Raw genomic sequence first — 18,215 nt, forward strand, 5'->3', positions numbered from 1 at the left:
CATTATTTGCATGAGCAGGGCCAGCATATTATTTCAGTTTTCACTAACGAAATGGTATTCAAATGACAACTTCAGTTTGAAGATGTTCACTATTTGTTAAAAAAACATACTCAGAGGTTTCTCAGTGGGTATAAATCAGCACAACTCCACTTTTGCAAATATGGCCTACTGAAATGCCTTCCCTTGAATCTTCAGGGTAAATGTGAAACAGAGAGATTGCTTAAACATAAAGAGTAGATTTTGAAAGGCACAAGGGGAATTAGGTTTCAAAATTTTCATGGAAAAAAAATTAATGTAATTTGCCATCCTAATTCTCTTCTGTGCTTTTGAAAATGTCCCCCATGAGGCATTTTTCCTGATGACATATTCATGCCTCACTTTGTTAAAATCACTCCAAATAAGCGCTATGCCATTGACTAATTTATTCACTTTTGGGATGTCCGGTGGAAAGAAGCATGCCTAATATCTAACTGGCCAAACTTAGGGTACGTCTAGACTACAGGGTTTTGTCGACAGAAGTTTTGTCGACAGATACCGTCGACAAAGCTTCTGTCGACAAAGAGCGTCTAGACTACATTCAGTTCTGTCGACAAAGCAAGCTGCTTTGTCGACAAAACCCTGTAGTCTAGACACAACCCTACATGCAATAACACCTTCTGTCGACATAACTGTCGACAGACGGCGTTATGCCTCGTAAAATGAGGTTTACCAGCGTCGACAAAACTGCTGAGTTCTGTCGACGTTATGTCGACAGAACTCAGCGGTAGTGTAGACGCAGGTATAGTTTTGTCGACAAAAGTCCACTTTTGTCAACAAAACTCTGTAGTCTAGACACACCCTTAGTTACACATGTAGACTAGTTGTTATCTAAAATGGTGAAAGTACTCAGTAAAAAATACATTATTAATCAATAGTCAAACTGACGTAAGTGTAGTCCCCCATTTAAAGTTGTACCATCTCATAGAGCTGGAAAGGACCTTGAAAGGTCATTGATTCCAGTCCCCTGCCCTCATGGCAGGACCAAGTACCATCCCTGACTGATTAGCCCCAGATCCCTAAGCAGCCCCCTCAAGGATTGAACTCACAACCCTGGGTTTAGCAGGCCAATGCTCAAACCACTGAGCTATCCTTCCCCAAAAAAGATTGTGCCTTCTGTGAGAAACAACACATTAACAGACAAAACAGATTCAGGGACTGAAGATGGCATTAAAAAGTGCTTAGGATTAAGCTACACACAACACAGAACAAAGCTCTACACACATAAGGATGGAGTCGCGGATCAGCACGATCCAACCTGTTTGCATTGGCTTCTTTAGACACCTCCTTCAATCTTTTGATTTTTTCTTCTAATTGCATCAGCATCTGGTAAATGGTGATGACCATCAGGCCCATTAGGAAATCCTGGACGTACTCCAGGTGGAAATCCTCTTTCAATAGGTTCCCGACTTTGTATTTCTGCCCTCCATCTGGTTTCTCTCTCCTCACCTACTTTAATATTTTCCTTTAGCTGTTGCATCTAGTCAAAGATAGCATGGTAGTCTTCTGGTAAGCACAGGGGAAGGCACCACCAAAAAACAGTGCTTTAACATCACCACTTCGACCAGTATTAAGCACATTTCTCCAGACTTGTTCCCTGGCTCTGTTTATCCGTTCCATCCTTTCCTTCTCTAGTCTTCTCATGTGCTCAGCCTTCAGTAAACTCATCTGGTCTCTCTGTCATTTTTCCTTGTCTGGTAATTCAAATCTTCTCTTTTTTGCAGCTTCCTCAAACATTTTCCTCCTTTCTTCCCCTGGATTCATTTTCTTCATCAGAATTGGTTGGGCCTGTCTACATTTAGCTAATAGCTTTTTTCATGATTTTTCTTAGATGCATCACCAGATTTCTTGATCATTAAAGGCACTCCATATTTTGCAGCAAGTTTAGTAATTTTCTGAGCTGGCACAGGTGAAGCACAGATTTGTCCTTGAGCTCATCTTTTTACTGGTGCAGCATAGGCACCAAACTTGTGGAATACTTTGTGACTGAATTCATCTGCAATAAGCTATGGTGTAAGAAATTTTTCTACCCATTTGGCTAAAAAGATTTTCTCCAATATGGAGATGGTTTATCCCTAGGATTCCTTTTAAATAATTGTGAAAGCAGATTACGTAGATCATAGGAATAATGCAGAGAAACAGGAGGAAAAGATCCAGAGGTTATCTTTAGTACCAGGTTTTTCATGTTACTAGCTTCAAATGCATGTTTAAGCGTGCACATTTCATACAGAACATAACCAAGAGCCCATATGTCACTTTTATTGTTTTAAGGTTTGTTCTGACAGATTTCAGGTGACAAATAATATGGTGTTCCTATACAAATGCGAGCCAGCTCTACGGTACTGTTAAGGACTCTAGCTATTCCAAAGTCTCCCAGTTGTATTGTTCCATCTTTGGTTAAAAATATATTCTGTGACTTTATATCTCGATGCAAATTTTTTCTGTCATGTACATGTTTTAGTGCTAAGCAAATCTGTACAAACCAATCCATGATCTGATCCTCTGAGCACAACTCCACTTTTTGCAAATCAAAAGTTATTCTAGACTATGCTCTACCTCTGGATCATAGAACCATAGAACAGTGGGCTTGGAAGGACCCTGAGAGGTCATCTCATCCACTCCCCTGTAGTAATGGTAGGACTATTATCTAGACCATCCCTGACAGGTGTTTGTCTAACCAGCTCTTAAAAAAAATCTTCAATGAATGCGATTCCACAACCTCCCCAGGTAATTTATTCCAATGTTTAACCACCATGACAATTAGAAAGCTTTTCTTAATGACATGTCCAACCTAAACGTCCCTTGCTGCAATTTAAACCCAGTTCTTCTTCTCACATTAATACCACAAGTGCTGACTCCATGGAGCGCACTCAGAAAAAAAATTAGTAAGTGCTTAGCACCGATCATCAGCCAAGTTCCTCTTTCTACCTCACAGTGCTTCCCACCTTCTGAGGGCCCTGTCAATCAGCTCTTCCCCCTCTTTCCCAGAGCCTCCTGCCTGGTGCAATTATCTATTTTGTGGTATGCAAGAGGGAGAGGAAAAACAGGTATAGGGCACTCAGGGAATGGGGTAGGAAAAACAGGTATAGGGCACTCAGGGAATGGGGTAGGAAGAGGTAGGGCAGTGACTTGGGAAGGAGTTGGGTAGTGGTAAGCCCTAGGGTTGAGTAGAGGTTGAACACACACTCCTTAAGGTGCAGAGGGAGATGGCACCGATGTATAACATGAAGGCTATATAAGACTACGTTCACAGAGGAAGGAACTGCAATTTACTCTTTACTGTTCCTATTATGATTGGCACGATTTTCAATAATAGACTACATTAATATTCAGTCCTGAGTAATACATAAGATATCTGCCCCGTTACAACACAGTTATCCAAGTTACAACCATTTCTGCCATTAGTAGATACGCAGAGAAAAATACTTTATGAAGTACTGCACTTTAGAATATAAACCTCACAAAACCATGTTACTAGTTCTATAATTATTAGGTAAATTACCTGATTCTGCACAATATTAGAACACCTTTAAGGATGACCTTACAGTATCATGGATAAATAATATATAAATTTAATTGACTCCATTAAAATAGGCAATTTATATTTATTACACATAATAAAATATAGCATTAAATTACTTTCTGTAATGGGTTCTAGAACGTCTACATATAGAAAAAGAAGAGATTCTGAATGTGGCTCATTATACCTACCCATAGTGCCGTGGTCTTTGGATCTCATCGTAGGTCCATAACTTCAAAAGGATTCAATTAGAATATTCAAAAAGGATAAAATCAAGCATCTGGATTTCCTGATCAGTATAGTTATGTATAGCAGTTTTCTGAAATCATCAGGAGTGTGTGTTCCTACAGGAAAGCTTTTAATTTTGCATTTCAATAATCACTATTGGATAGGATTTCTCAAAATACATTTTGCAAAGTATTTTTGGTATGGGTTTTTGTTTGTTGAGGCATTCTATGTTGAGTATTTAGAAATCAACCCTTATCTTCAATTGCTGGTTTGTCTTAAAGAAACAGCTAATTGCACACTTCATGCTGAGAACTTACAGGTATTTAATCCATTGGAAAGTATATAGTGCACTTGAAATGGGACATCTTGCCAATGAACAAAGGCAGTAAAATGTACTGATTCAGAGAAAAAACAATCTGTTTTCAGGTGGCTGAAAAGAAGATGGTTTTCTTGTACTAATAAGGTCAGCTACTTCCTTCAGACCCAAAGATTTTTTCTTATTCTGTTTCCTTAGGACTATTAACTTAAGAGCTGGTTTTCTGATACACAGAGATTGCTTCTGTCTTGTCCCAACACTATTTTTCCTAGACTTTTGTCAATGTGTCTTTCCAATGTAGTTTTGGGGCCCTTTTCTATCCCATTTCTTATTTGCAGGTAAACCTACACTAGCGAGGCAGAGTGTAGCAAAATGTGGACAACATCACTACTTCCAACTCTCCATACAGCTCAGGCCCTATGTCCCCCTTAAGCAGAGGCAAGTTGGAGAGGAGTGGTGCTAGAATCATTACTGCTAGCCCCCACATTGTGCAGGACTCCTGTCCCCTTGAAGCCTGGGGGCCCCCAAAGCACAGAGCCTGGGGCAATTTTCCTGAACCATCCTATGAATAGGACAGTTCTCTCTGCACTCCTGAACTACATAGTTATACTGACCTAATTTCTCCCTCCTCCCTGTGTAGACTACCCCATGTGACAATCAAAGCAGAGTCCAAGCACTAAATGGGAATGGAGGGTGAATTACTAAACACTCCATGATTAAAATCAGTCTGTAACTGAAAGGGATTAGGATGATAATGGCATAGGCAACAAATTTTCCCATATAGGCATATTGTGAGGTTCTTCCATGCTCCTCTGAAACGTCTGGGGCTGGCCACTCTCTGAAACAGGATACTGGACTAGAATCACCACAGCTCTCAAGCAGTATGGAAACACCAATGTTACAAATCTGTACTAGCAGCAGCCTATAAAGTGTGCACTAGAAGCAAGTACTTGTGTGCTGGTGGATGGGAGTGAACATCTAGTCTTCTCTAAACTTGATACTACACAGGTAATAAGGATGGTCAAATACCTGGATTTATCTGACTTTGGCATCTGTGGAGAAGCGTATTGCTACCTTCACTAGCAAGGACAGAATTAAACTACAGTTTCAACCTTAGCAAGCTGTCTATCTGAAAGTCATAAGCTATTTAGAATGCAATTTTCAAATGTGTCCAGTGTTGGCCTAACTCTGTTCCCCTTGAAGTCTGTGATAACATTCCCCACTGACTTCAGTGGGAACAGTTAGGCTAAGACTGGGTATTTTTTAATCCTTAGAGTAAATTGTCACTCTACCTGAGTATCATCTCAGGGTGGCATCTTAAAGAAGGGTCAGACAGGCTTACTGTACTGAGAGAGGACAGCAAAATATCAATGTTATAAATCAGAAATATGTTGTTCAATTTGAACTATCACCCACTGCATACTTGCCCTCCCCCAAAAATGTTATTAAGCTGGCTAGTTCCCATATTCAGGGTTGCTTAGTTCTAAGATCTCTCTCTGAACAAACTGACATATAGGAAAGAGCCAAGGAAAAATTTCTTTATACCTGGGACAGATTAATTAGGACATTACTTCTTAATTAACCCCAACAGATTCTCACCTAGCTATCTATTCATCAACCCCTCTGCATGAACTTGCCGCCAACCATGACAGCTAGGATGATGGTGTAACGAAGGGGAAAATTTCTATCCAGTACTCCAGGGAAGGATTGTCTCTTCTTTAACAAGCTCTGAATGGGATCTTTACAACTCCCTAGACTTTTACTTTCCATTTTTAATTTGCTACATCATAATTGTTTCAGATCTGTGATCTTATATAGCCTGGATTACTGTACTTTCTCCTTTCAGTATGTGCATTTCCTCTAAACTCTGCAGTGAGTTCTGCACAGACAGTGGGGGAGAATAGACTTCTCTGTGTTCATATGAGACAGAAGTAAAAGAGGATTTAAGTTAAGGTACTGTCTTTCAATTTCTCTATACTCATGGATTTAAGTCAGCCTTTTCCAGTCACAGAGATGTCTTTTGCGGTTTATAGGATTGTTCACAAAAGAAAAGGCTATTATGAATGTTCTATCATACTGAGTAATCCAAAGTTGCTTGTGAATAATGAAAGACTAATTGTGAAGGCTGAAACATGAATAATAGCCTCACACTTCCATTCTGCAGATGAAGCCCTCATTTTATCACATTATTTCTTTCCCCTGTTTCAGTATTTTACAGTACTAAGAGGTTATAATGGTAGCCAAATAGCTTCCTATTTTGCCACTATTTATGTCTATCCATGACTCTTTTGTAAAGGACAGCACTCCAGCTATCCCGGAGGGGACAAGAGTCCTAATCATCACCGATCTTACCTCACTTCACATACATAGAGAAGATCCATGTGTTTTCTATTTACATTATTTCTCATGCAGTTCATGAGATGAACTATATAAAGACTGGGACACACTGTACCCCATGTGACACACTGTATCTCATATTCACCACTTCAATATTGTTATATTTTGTACAAAATATGCCTATAATTTGAAAACTCCATCTGCTGAACATCATGTATGTACCACAATTGTGCATGGAGTTAAAAAATTCTACTGGACAGCTGTTAGCCAGCATTACAATATCTTCCAGTAATATCCACAAGACAATGACCCAGAAATAAAGACAGTGACTTGCCAGAAAAATGTTAGAACCATTATCTGTTTAACTGGACATTCAACAGATGGTGAGGGATAGGTACAGACAAAAGATTTACAATTCATATGAAGGACTCTTTGCAGAGCATGCACACAATGGAAATGCATGATCCCATGACCCAGCAAGGATGTTTTCAGTGGGAAAGGTCAGGTTATAAGATGGGGGGGAAGGGTGGAAAGGCCACTGGCTATCTGTTCTTCACAATCTCTACTCACAGAAGCAAGATCATTTTACAGGGTTGGAGAACCTTTTTTGGGTCAGGAGTCACTGACCCACAGAAAAATCAGTCGGGGGGCTGCACACAAGTGAGAAATAAACACACTCACACACACACACACACACACACACACCCCTTCATTAACATAACCTGCCAACAGAGAATAAGAAAGACACCTCTGACATTCCCCTCACACACCAGAGCCTACCGAGGCACAGCCTAGTAGATTTTGTGTGCTCTGGCCCTGTTGTGGGATGGCCGGGGGGGGGGAGGGGAGAAGGGGCTGGAGTCCCAGTGCTGCAGCTGCACAATCCCTCTGCCACTACAGCAGGCCCCACCAAATGCCACAGGCACAGCCAGAGTCTCCTCCCAACATGTACAATCACCTACAGCCCCAGAAGCAGTCTGTTAGATCCAAACCCAAGCAGGCTCTCAGCAGCGGGCACTTGCTTCCTGCAGCAGCTCCTGGACTGGAAAAAGACTCCACATTACCAATCTGGCTCCTATCGCCAAAAATGAATCTCACCCTAAGTTCCCTCCTTTTTCCCAAGGGCTCATGGGAGTTGTAGACTTCCCAAGGGCTAGATTTCAGCACAAAGGATCCTCCCAGTAAAAGTCAGAAGCTCCTTTAGTAAGGGGACTACACTAGGAATGGGGCAAAACCAATGTGTACAGACCGAGTTGAGTAGCAAAAAAGATGCCAAATGCCAGAAGCCTTTTCTATCAGTGAGTTAAGATAGTTAGCAAAAAACACCCCATTCAAAAACTAGCATTGGACTGTGCTAACATGAAGTCTCATAGGGTATGTCTACACTACAAAGTTAATTCGAACTAACAGACATTAGTTCAAATTAACTTTGGTAGGCGCTACACATGCAAACCGCTAGTTCGAACTTAATTCGAACTAGCGGTGCGCTTAATTCGAACTAGGTAAACCTCATTCTACGAGGACTAACGCCTAGTTCGAATTAACTAGTTCGAATTAAGGGCTATGTAGCCCCTTAATTCGAACTAGTGGGAGGCTAGCCCTCCCCAGCTTTCCCTGGTGGCCACTCTGGGCACCACCAGGGAAACTCTTCTGCCACCCTCCCGGCCCCGGAGCCCTTAAAGGGGCACGGGCTGGCTACGGTGCCCGTGCCAGGTGCAAGCCTGCCAGCACCCAGCCAGCAGACCCTGCACCTGGCACAGCTCGAGCCAGCCACCTGTTGCCACCCAGCCCTCCCCCTCTTCCCGGGACCAGGCTGGCGGCTCCCGGGAGCCTGTCCAGGTCTGCAAGAGGCGGGCGTCCGCCTGGTCTAGTGCAGACATTGTGGACCTCATCCATGACCTCCGCACTAGGCACAGGAAAGTGGCTGTCTAGGGCAGGATAGCTGCCAGCCTGGCCACCCAGGAGCAGGTTGGCATGAAAATCAAGGTGGTCCACTGAGACCCCCAACCCTGAGCCCTGAGCTTAGAATGGCCATACTGGGACAGACCAAAGGTCCATCTAGCCCAGTAGCCTGTTTGCCGACAGCGGCCAACACTAGGTACTCTGGAGGGGATGGACTGAAGACAATGACCTAGCCATTTGTCTCATGCCATCCATCTCCAGCCTTCCACAAACAGAGGCCAGGGAGACCATTCCTACCCCCTGGCTAATAGCACTCCATGGTCCCAACCTCCATGACTTGATCTCACTTCTCTTTAAACTCTGTTATAGTTCTAGCCTTCATAGCCTCCTGCAGCAAGGAGTTCCACAGGTTGACTATTTGCTTTGTGAAGAAGAACTTTCTGTTGTTAGTTTGAAGCCTGCTACCCATTAATTTCATTTGGTATCCTTTAGTCCTTCTTTTATGGGAACTAATGAAGAACTTTTCTTTATGCACCCTCTCCACATGGTTTTATAGACCTCTATCATATCCCCCCTCAGTCTCCTCTTTTCTAAGCTGAGAAGTCCCAGTCTCTTTAGCCTCTCTTCATATGGGACCTGTTCCAATCGCCTAATCATTTTAGTTGCCCTCCCCTCTCCCACCCTCTCTCTTCCCCTCTCCCACCTTCTTTTCCCAGTATCCTTGAGTTCTGTTCAATAAAGAGAGTTTCTATTTTTGAACACACGTGTCCTTTATTTTGTACATCAGGAAGGGGGGCTAGGGAGGGGTAAGTGGAAGGAGGTGAGGGAGGAATGGGGTACGAGCCCCCAATGGGGAGGACTGGGCTGGCTCTGCGGGCTCCTCGGGGTGGAAACTCTCCTGAAGCCCCTTGATTGACCCCCCCTTCCAGATGGCAGCCTGCGGCAAGTACAGCCAGGCTGATGGCCGAGTGCTGTGATGTGCCGAGTGTGGGCACTCAGGGCACTCCAAGCCAGGACTGCTTTGCAAGCGGGGCACTCCTGAGAACTGTCTGTCTGGGTGGGGGTTGGGTCCCTTTAAGCACAGCCCTCGGCTAGCCTGAGACAGCAGCTCCACGCTCTAAGTCTTAATCTGATGCACTGCCGGCGCTGCTTACGGCATTCTTAACCTCAGTTCAGGGTCCACTCAGTGTGGACATGCTAGTTCGAATTAGCAAAATGCTAATTCGAACTAGTTTTTAAGTCTAGATGCGCTAATTCAAATTAGCTTAGTTCGAATTAGTGCTGTAGTGTAGACATACCCATATAGAGTAGAAATTACTTTTCTGCTCATTAACAGTGAAATAAAGCCATCAACACAATTTCATTGACCTTCAAAGACTACATCTGACTTCTTAAAGGACAGTTTGATGATACTTGCTTTACTGGTATGGTCTCCAACTATAGGAAATATTTTCCGTTTGCAAATTGCAAACAGGCCCCGATCCTGTTGAGTCAATGACAAAACCCTAACTGAAATGCAAGCAAGATCAAGCCTTAATATTCTACTTCATTTTGCCAATGAGTGTTTTTCCCCATCTACAGTGTCAAACATAGAAGAACATATGAAACAATAAGAGAACAGAAAGAGTAAGATAATTGAAACAAAGTTGCTGGAGATTCACAGTCTAATATTCAACAATTGAATCCTTGTGCATGCATGGAGTCCCTTGGAAGTAAGTGGATTAGTTATTATTATTTTAAGTTCTACATGTTTTGAATGTTGAAAGTTTATTTTAATTTGATATATCAAATAAGCCAATTATACAAATAAAGTTACAAATGGGAATATTATCACATCTGTAATACATTCACTGGACCTTGGTGAATAGAAATAATTTGGTAATGTTTTATTCCTACTCTGTTGCTCCAGCCTCACTTCTGAATTTCTCTTTTCTCTGTGTTTTGAATACTAAGAGTACTTTATTTATTTATTTCTCTCTCAAAGTTAGGATTTCCAATGTTGGCGTATCATAGTACCAGGGCCACCCAGAGGATTCAGGGGGTCTGGGGCAAAGCAATTTCAGAGGCCCCTTCCATAAAAAAAATACTACAGATCTCAGACTTCAGAAATGCTCGTGGGGGCCCCTGTGGGGCCTGGGGCAAATTGCCCCACTTGCCTCCCTCCCCATCCGGGCGGCCCTGCAGAACACATTGGAAGTGTTTCCTGTTTGCAAATCTTTTCCCCTTCACTAAGAACAGATTTGGGGATCATTGCTATGTTCTGGTCAATTGCTGCTTCTTATTGCAGTTTATTCACACAATAGCTTCTCCTATTGCTCATTATTTCATCAGCATTTGAAAGGGCTTTTTGTTTTAGACAACTGGTAAGTGTGAATATTTCACTTGTACTTTTAAGCATCATGTTCTAAAATATTTATGACAAGTTTTTCATTAAAACCAACCAGATTGTTGAAGCACAGAAAACAAGCACTAAGGTCAACTGAGTGAATCACAACTGCGTCCAAAACAAAAAGAAATACAAATGCTCAAAGAGATAAAATGAGCTGCATTAGAAAAAGCTGATGTGCCTTGTTGTTGACTCTAAAGGTGAGACATAGGCAGGAGGCAGCATGCAGCAGGATATGGAACAGACAAAAGCGAGACAGAAATATACATAAGACGACAAGAATAATATTTGACCACCACCAGGAATAGCAATGAGGGAGACAAAAGCTTTAAGGACAAGTTTCTTCTCTGAAACTCAAAACTATTTGTGAATGATGAACTGAGCCTGAAGTGTTTTTGCATTCAAAAAAGGAAAACCACAGAGAATGCAAGTGGCTGTTGTATTAAGGTTTTGTTGGTGTTAGTATGGGACGGCTATATTATTCATGAATGTCAAAGTATTTTTATTTGGATTCATTCAGAGTCCTAAGGGAGACGAGCTTTTCAAGCAGATAAAACAAAAGCATTATCTTTAAAAAAATTCTTTGAAACAATCTTGAAACAGCTTTTGCCTATAATAACGTATGTGAGCATTTTCAGGATGACATGTGGTGCATTCATTCACTAATGGATTTTACATTCATGAATACTATGGCTATTACTAATTAGCCAGTGGAAAAATAATAATTTAAGTAATTATTTAGTAGATTCTTAGAATTTAAGGATAGAAGGATGTGATATTATCTGATTATAACGTGGAAAGCTTATGATTGACTGAATATGACTATGCTATTTGTATGTCTGTATGGTTTTTGTATTTGAAGTTCTGACTATTGGCTTTATTCCTATATTTAAAAAATGTTTGCTAATGGGTAGCATCCACGAGGTATTTAAGCCTGTGAATCTTGAAGGGACTGTTCAAGTTAAGTGGCTCATCAGAAGAACACTTAGTTGAGAATGAAAGATGCCCATCTACACTGAATGGACATTCCTGTGAACATTCCATCTGAAGTGTAGGTAATTACTACCGCTGTAACTAAGCAAAATTATGCACAGACATGTGACTTCCCCATGTGTCAGCCAATGGTCAGGGCAGTGGGTGGTGTGTGTGTATGTTATTCACCCGAGTCTTCAACTGCTAGGACCGGTGTCCCTTCACAGCAGGCAGCCTATGGAAGGCTGACAGGTGCCCTACAGATCTGTCCCCTGGAAGCAACACGATCCAAATGCCTAGCTCTGCCTGTGCCTGCCCCCTATGACCAGCTGGAGTTCTTTTGATTGCGTCTGGTTCTGTTACAGCAACAGAAGGAATCAGGTTAAAGCTTAAACAGTTACAGGTTTATTCAAGAGGTTTCTAAAGCATGTGGTTACGGTGGTTATTATTCTACTTCTTAACTGCTAGCAAATACAGTTCTTAAAATGGTTACAAAGGAAAAAGGAAGATAGAAAATAATGGTACCAAGTGACAGCTTAATCTTAAAATTGCTCTATTCTATGCATGTACTAAAACAGAAGGACACATACAGGTGCAATGTTTACCCCCTTCTGCATCCTTCAATTCCAGTGTGTCAGGCCAGGATCAGTCCCTCAATTCCCTGGGAAAGACAAATATGAGGCTGGGTGTCCCCATGTGGACCTCAAGAGGCAATCACCTAACTCGACCAGCAGGTAGATGGTAGATTGATGCTCAGAGTGAGTATGCTGCTGGACCCATCTTTATACCCGTGGAGTCACGTATTCTCTTTCTTATCTATGATGCCAGATTGTGCTGGTTCATCTTTGTGATGCCAGTTCATACAAGGGAGTTGTGACGTGATTTACACTTGTAAGAGAGATAACTAAATTGGGAGTACTGGACATTCTTTGCTCGGCAGAAGATTCCTTCCCAGGATGCTTGTATGCGATCATATCAATAGCAGTGCCAGCCAAGGGCAGTTTCTCACAGCCTCTTGGCTGACGACTAGCTTGGTCACCCTCTAATCTATGTTTACAGTTATCCAGGGTCAGATGAGCTAGCATATCCGGGCCTCTGTCAAGGCATCAAAGACTATGCTGATTTTATTGCTCTCTATGCCCTGTGTGCTCTGAGGTACCTTAGAGGGGCAAGCAAGATGGATGTTGCAAGAGGGGAGTTCTGTCTGGCTACACCATGTGACTCCAAATATCTTCTCTCCTGTGCTTTTCTACTAGCTATTCCACTAGCTATGACAGCATGAGACTTTTACAAGTAATTTCTGTGCACACTCAAAAGAGCTGGTCACAGCCTGGTATTGATTACACCTAGAGAATACAAGAATCACACACCTCAGTCATGGACAAACCATTATCTCTTACACCAAAGTAGGCAATAAGCAACCGGTGGGCAAGACATGGTTGGCTAGGGTTAGCCCCTGATGGGCGATTGGAACCATATTGATGTGTGCATCCTCAGGTGCAGCTGCTTACAGCTTTCAGTGGCCATACATTGCTGTTCCCAAGCAATGGGGACGGTGGGAAGTGCTGTCCTGTCCACTTTGCTCTTAAAGGAAGAGTGATCTGTGGCCATCGGGAGCTGCAAGTGGCCATACCTGTGGATGTGCAGATAAATATAATGCTGGCAGCCTGCCAGGAGCTAACCCTTCAACTACTGAAGGGGGGTTCCAAAGAAGATTGAGAGAGGCTGTTCTCAGTGGTGACAGATGACAGAATTAGGAGCAATTGACTCAAGTTGCAATGGGGGAGATCTATATTGGATATTACGAAAAAACTATTTCACTCAGAAAGCAGTGAAGGAATAGAATGAGTTACTTAGGAAAGTGGGAAAATCTCCATTCCTAGAAGTTTTTAAGTCCTGGCTCAGAAAGCCCTGGCTGAGATGATTTAATTGGGATTCATCCTGCTTTTAGCAGGGGGTTGGACTCAATGACCTCCTGAAGTCTCTTCCAAACCTACAATTCTATGACAATGGTGTCAGGTTCATGGGCCGCTTTTTACATACCACTGTCCTACCAGGTACAAATCTGAACTCAAATTCCCCTGCAGAGGGTGGGGGGAAAGGCTTTTATAATGTCCACCCCTTAAATCTTGCAAATTTTCTGATCCTTTCTTCATGAACACAGCAAAGTCCCTGGACATTCTCAGAGTAATCCTTATCCAGCCAACAAGGCAGTGAGTGAAGAAATAAATGAAGCATTATGACCATAAACTAGACAAAGCCATCACCTCAATTGGCCTCCAAATATCAGAAGCTAGTACCTCGCATCTCGCATTGTGAGAATTGTTAAACTACTTCTTAAGTATATCACTTGCACTAATGAGATACATGGCTGTGCTAGCACCTAAAAACTCACATGATTTGAAAATATAACTCTACACTTTTATTCAAGATAGACATGGCACACACAGAGAAATCACTCACTGCATATGCCTCAGACTGATGAAAATATATGGGAACACATTAGATTTCAAAGATGATTCCCACAGGCTCTGTAATTAGCAAAGGCACCTCCATGCACTGTGATGAAAGATGTTGCCTCAGTTGCCTGAAATACCTTACTAAGATTGAAGATCCATAGAAAAACTGCAAAAGAGGTTTAAATTACAAAATGGTAAAATTGCTTAAATTGACATAAAAGGTGATGATACTGTCAGGACTCTTTGACAGGCTTAGAATGATGATTAGTTTCAGAAATAAGGCTTTAATTTAATAAAACTTAATAGCAGTTCAAATTAGGAAAAATGGCAAATACAGGATGATGCAATAAGAATGAGAGATTCCAATTATAAAGCTCATATGCGTCTACACATGTGATGTACCATGTTTTAGTGCATATAACCCACGGTTATACAAAGTTTTACAAATCCCGCAACCCCCCGTGGGGTATCCATGTCCGTGGGGTATCCATGTTTATTTTTACTTGCCTGGACGCAAGTGCAGCTCCCCTCCCACAGGCAGACCAGCTCTCCTACACTCTCTGTTCCCCCCTCCCAGAGGAGGGGGGTTGCGCCTGGCTGCGGCTGCGTGGAGCCTGGGCACATGTGTGGCTCCCCTCTTGCAGGCTGGCCAGCCGGCCTGTGCTCTCTGTTCCCCCCTCCCGGAGAAGGGTGGGTTGCGCTTGGCTGCGCGGAGCCTGGGTGCGAGTGCGGCTCCCCTCCAGCAGGCCGGCCAGCAATTACCAGGTACCTTAAAGTAGCGAATATAACCCGTGGGCTATCAATGTGTACAGGATATCTTAGAGGTTGTGTTTTTTTTTTTTTTTTTTTACACATTTAGGAAAAACCCTAGGTTGTGCACGGGTGCAGGTTTACACGAGTGCAGGTTATATACACTAATTTACGGTAATAATTTTGCATCTTGTGATGTAATGGTAAAACAGCAAAACTCCATAGGGATACATTTTAGCCAACAGAAACTAATGGGATTTTGAGACCAACAGTAGCTCAGATTCATCCAAAGGTCAGCTAGGAAAACCCAACAGGAATTAATACAGGTTGGTCACAAGGATAGATACAAGTGACCCAGGTGAGTATGTGATGTCACAACTCAGTTGAAGATGATTGGCTATAAGAAAATGAAAATGCAAAACAAGCCAGAAGCTGGTTGGTTGAGCTGACTGGCCTGTTTGTATACCTTATATCAATTAATATAGACAAATCCCTGAAAAGTGATGGTGAAATTAAAATAGTAAATTAATATGAAATGGGTTTAAACTGTGTGTAAGAACCACAGTTGGCAAGCAAAAGCTCAGGAGGGGACAAAGTTCTGGAGGAGAGAAGACACAGAAAGACCACAGAAGAACTGGAGAAGTTATTAGTACAGAAACAGTCACCTGAAAAGCTGCTCCAGAACCCTGCAAGAGAAGAGCTGCTTGGAATCTCACCACTGCAGCAGCAGCTGCAGCCTACTCCAAAGTGCTGCGGTTGCCTCGCAATAAATAAATGCTCTGGGGACACTCTCAGCAGGCGACTTCCACAGAAGCCCAGCAGCAGGGCCCAACAGGTACCTTCTACCATAATGAAATAGGAATGAAGTGAGGAAGGGAGTTTAATGAGAAAAGAATAATCTGAGCAAGGAAATCCAAATCTAAATCTTCTGGTAAAAACACCTCCCTAAATTCATGCCAGTGTGTCAAGTACTCAAGAAGCCATCACTTGATCCAGTGACTATTCTCCACAGCATTGAATATCCAATTTTCAGAAAGGTAATTGAAACTAAATATAAAAGTCACCTACAACTACATCTGTCCATGGCCAGAATCCTCTCTGTTTAGCTTTAGACCAGGACATAGGACAGAAATCGTGCTGGTTGCACTGATATATAACTTCCTCTATCCATGGGCAAGGAGACAACATTCACACTAATATTTTTGACTCTATTTATAATATTTCATATATTTATTATATACAATTGCCATGGTCAATTAAAAACACAGATTGCTCTAATCTTTCTTTTCAGACCCATAACTGCTTCTCTACCACCACAAAGTCACTTGTGGAGTTCCTTCAGCTTCTTTTATTTCCCACATTCTGTTTGTCATCTGAATGAAGCACCAGGTGGAAATTGTGAGGCAAGAATACAGATGCCAGAAGCTTGTTGATGAAAATCAGCTTTACATTTCATTTATCCAGTGCTAAGAACCCTATCATGCAGCTGTCCAAGTGTCTGGAAAAAAGGCAATACAAGAAAGCAGGCAACAATGTGGTGGTTGTGGTAAGAGTTTGCAGAGGTAATCACAATCTCCACGAGGAAAGGAATCTTCCCCTCAGATTGTCAGTTTAGCTCACTGTTTGAGGGTACGTATACTCTGCAGTGTTCTTTCAGAATAACTGACAGTACATAGTGTGTGTCTACACTACAAGCTTTATTTTGAAATAATGTTGGACTTCTTAGGGTACGGCTATACTGTGGCAGGTGGGGAGGGGAGTTTGGCATACCTCTGGTATCCCGAAAAATCTCCACCATGTGTAGGGAACTCATTTGATCTTCCGCGTTTTCCTGCAGAAGACCAAACATGCTCTTTCGGAAGCCCCTGTATTCCTCATTCTACAAGGAAGAAGGGGGCTTTCGAAAGAGGGATTTTTTCTGACATGTGGCCCAGTCTAGAGACAATCTGAAAAGCCTCTTCCAACAAAAGAATAGGAAAAAGGTATGCAAAATGTGGAGCGCATTTTGCATAGTTTTTTTTCAACAAACAGATGTAGTCTAGACACCTAACTCTGACACCTGGTAAACCTAATTTCACTAGGAGTAAGAAGTAGAAGGAAGAGTGCTCTTCCTTCAACTTCCTGCTATGTAGACAGTGCCAAAACCTGAATCAAGCTATTTCTACTTCAGCTACGCAATTGACGTAGCTTAAGTTGTGTAGCTTAATTTGACTTTTGCCCGTGTAGACATGCCCTTTTGCCTGTGTAGGCATGCCCTTGGAGAGCCTCTGGATTCCTCACTGCTGCTGGATACGCAAACTAGCTATAGTGGCCAAAAATACCTTCTTCCATCTTCTGCTGCACAGAAGACAACCTCCACGGATCCAAAAGCGCACCTCTCTGAACTCCACATTTGAACACTCTGTTGAGATTATGTCCAACATTCTAAACTTCAAAGCAGCTTCCAAGAGTTGCCAAGTATATTATGATAGCTACATTATTTTAAGAAAGCCACAAATAAGGTTTCTCTCTTTACCTGAAATATGGACTTTGTTCCCTAGATAAAAATATTCTAAGGTACAAGATGGACAGCATTAATTCTTGTCCCTGTGACAAAATTTAGTTCTAAACGATCGGGAACTGTCAAATACAGATACTATGTTGTATTTCAGTGGTATTTTGTGAATCTTCTTTACAATGGGATGTAGCCCACTGATTCTATTGATAGTAGGTCATGTGTTATCAGCCTTTATAACTTTGACACTGTCTACATGAACGTTATCGTAAATAATTTTTAGAGGGTTCTAAAATGAATTAGTTAACATTTTTCTTTGCCTTGATGCCTGCGTACTTAGATTGTTAGTGAGGTACAGTAACTGCACAGGAGAAAGAATATGATAAAATGGTTTCAATATCTTTTTAAAGAACTCTGAAAGCTCCCATCCTTCCCCCAGCCAACTCTGTAAAAAATAGGTGTAAAAATATAGGAGGGTTCAGTGTAATATTTTTAACATCACTTTCTTTGCCATGGTTGATATCCATGCTGGTCACTTTTCAACTAAATAAAATCTATATGATACACCATCATGTGTTCTTATATTCCTCTCTATATATTGCACTACGTATTAGACACACATATATACACACTTTTTTTCAAAAATACTGAAAAGTGTAATTTGTACAGTTGTGTACACAGCAGATAAATGGCAGAAACACAAGAGACTTCAGTGATATTTAATATTGGGATTTAGTGGTTTTGGCTAATGAGCAGGAATTAACTTGATAATTAAGCAACTATAAAAATCAATAATCATGTTTCTCTTTCCACGC

At 41.8% G+C, this 18,215-nt stretch overlaps 1 protein-coding gene and 1 pseudogene across 1 annotated transcript in view; both read right to left on the reverse strand.

Moving 5' to 3' along the window:
- CNTNAP2 (contactin associated protein 2) overlaps positions 1–18,215 on the reverse strand; it is a 1,659,707-nt gene that overhangs the window by 1,139,824 nt on the left and 501,668 nt on the right. The window lies entirely within an intron of this gene.
- Positions 1,504–12,782, reverse strand: LOC142827424 (serine/threonine-protein kinase Nek1 pseudogene; annotated as a pseudogene).

The sequence above is a fragment of the Pelodiscus sinensis genome, chromosome 2, assembly GCF_052426305.1.
Source record: "Pelodiscus sinensis isolate ZL-2025 chromosome 2, ASM5242630v1, whole genome shotgun sequence".
Classification (NCBI taxonomy): domain Eukaryota; kingdom Metazoa; phylum Chordata; order Testudines; family Trionychidae; genus Pelodiscus; species Pelodiscus sinensis.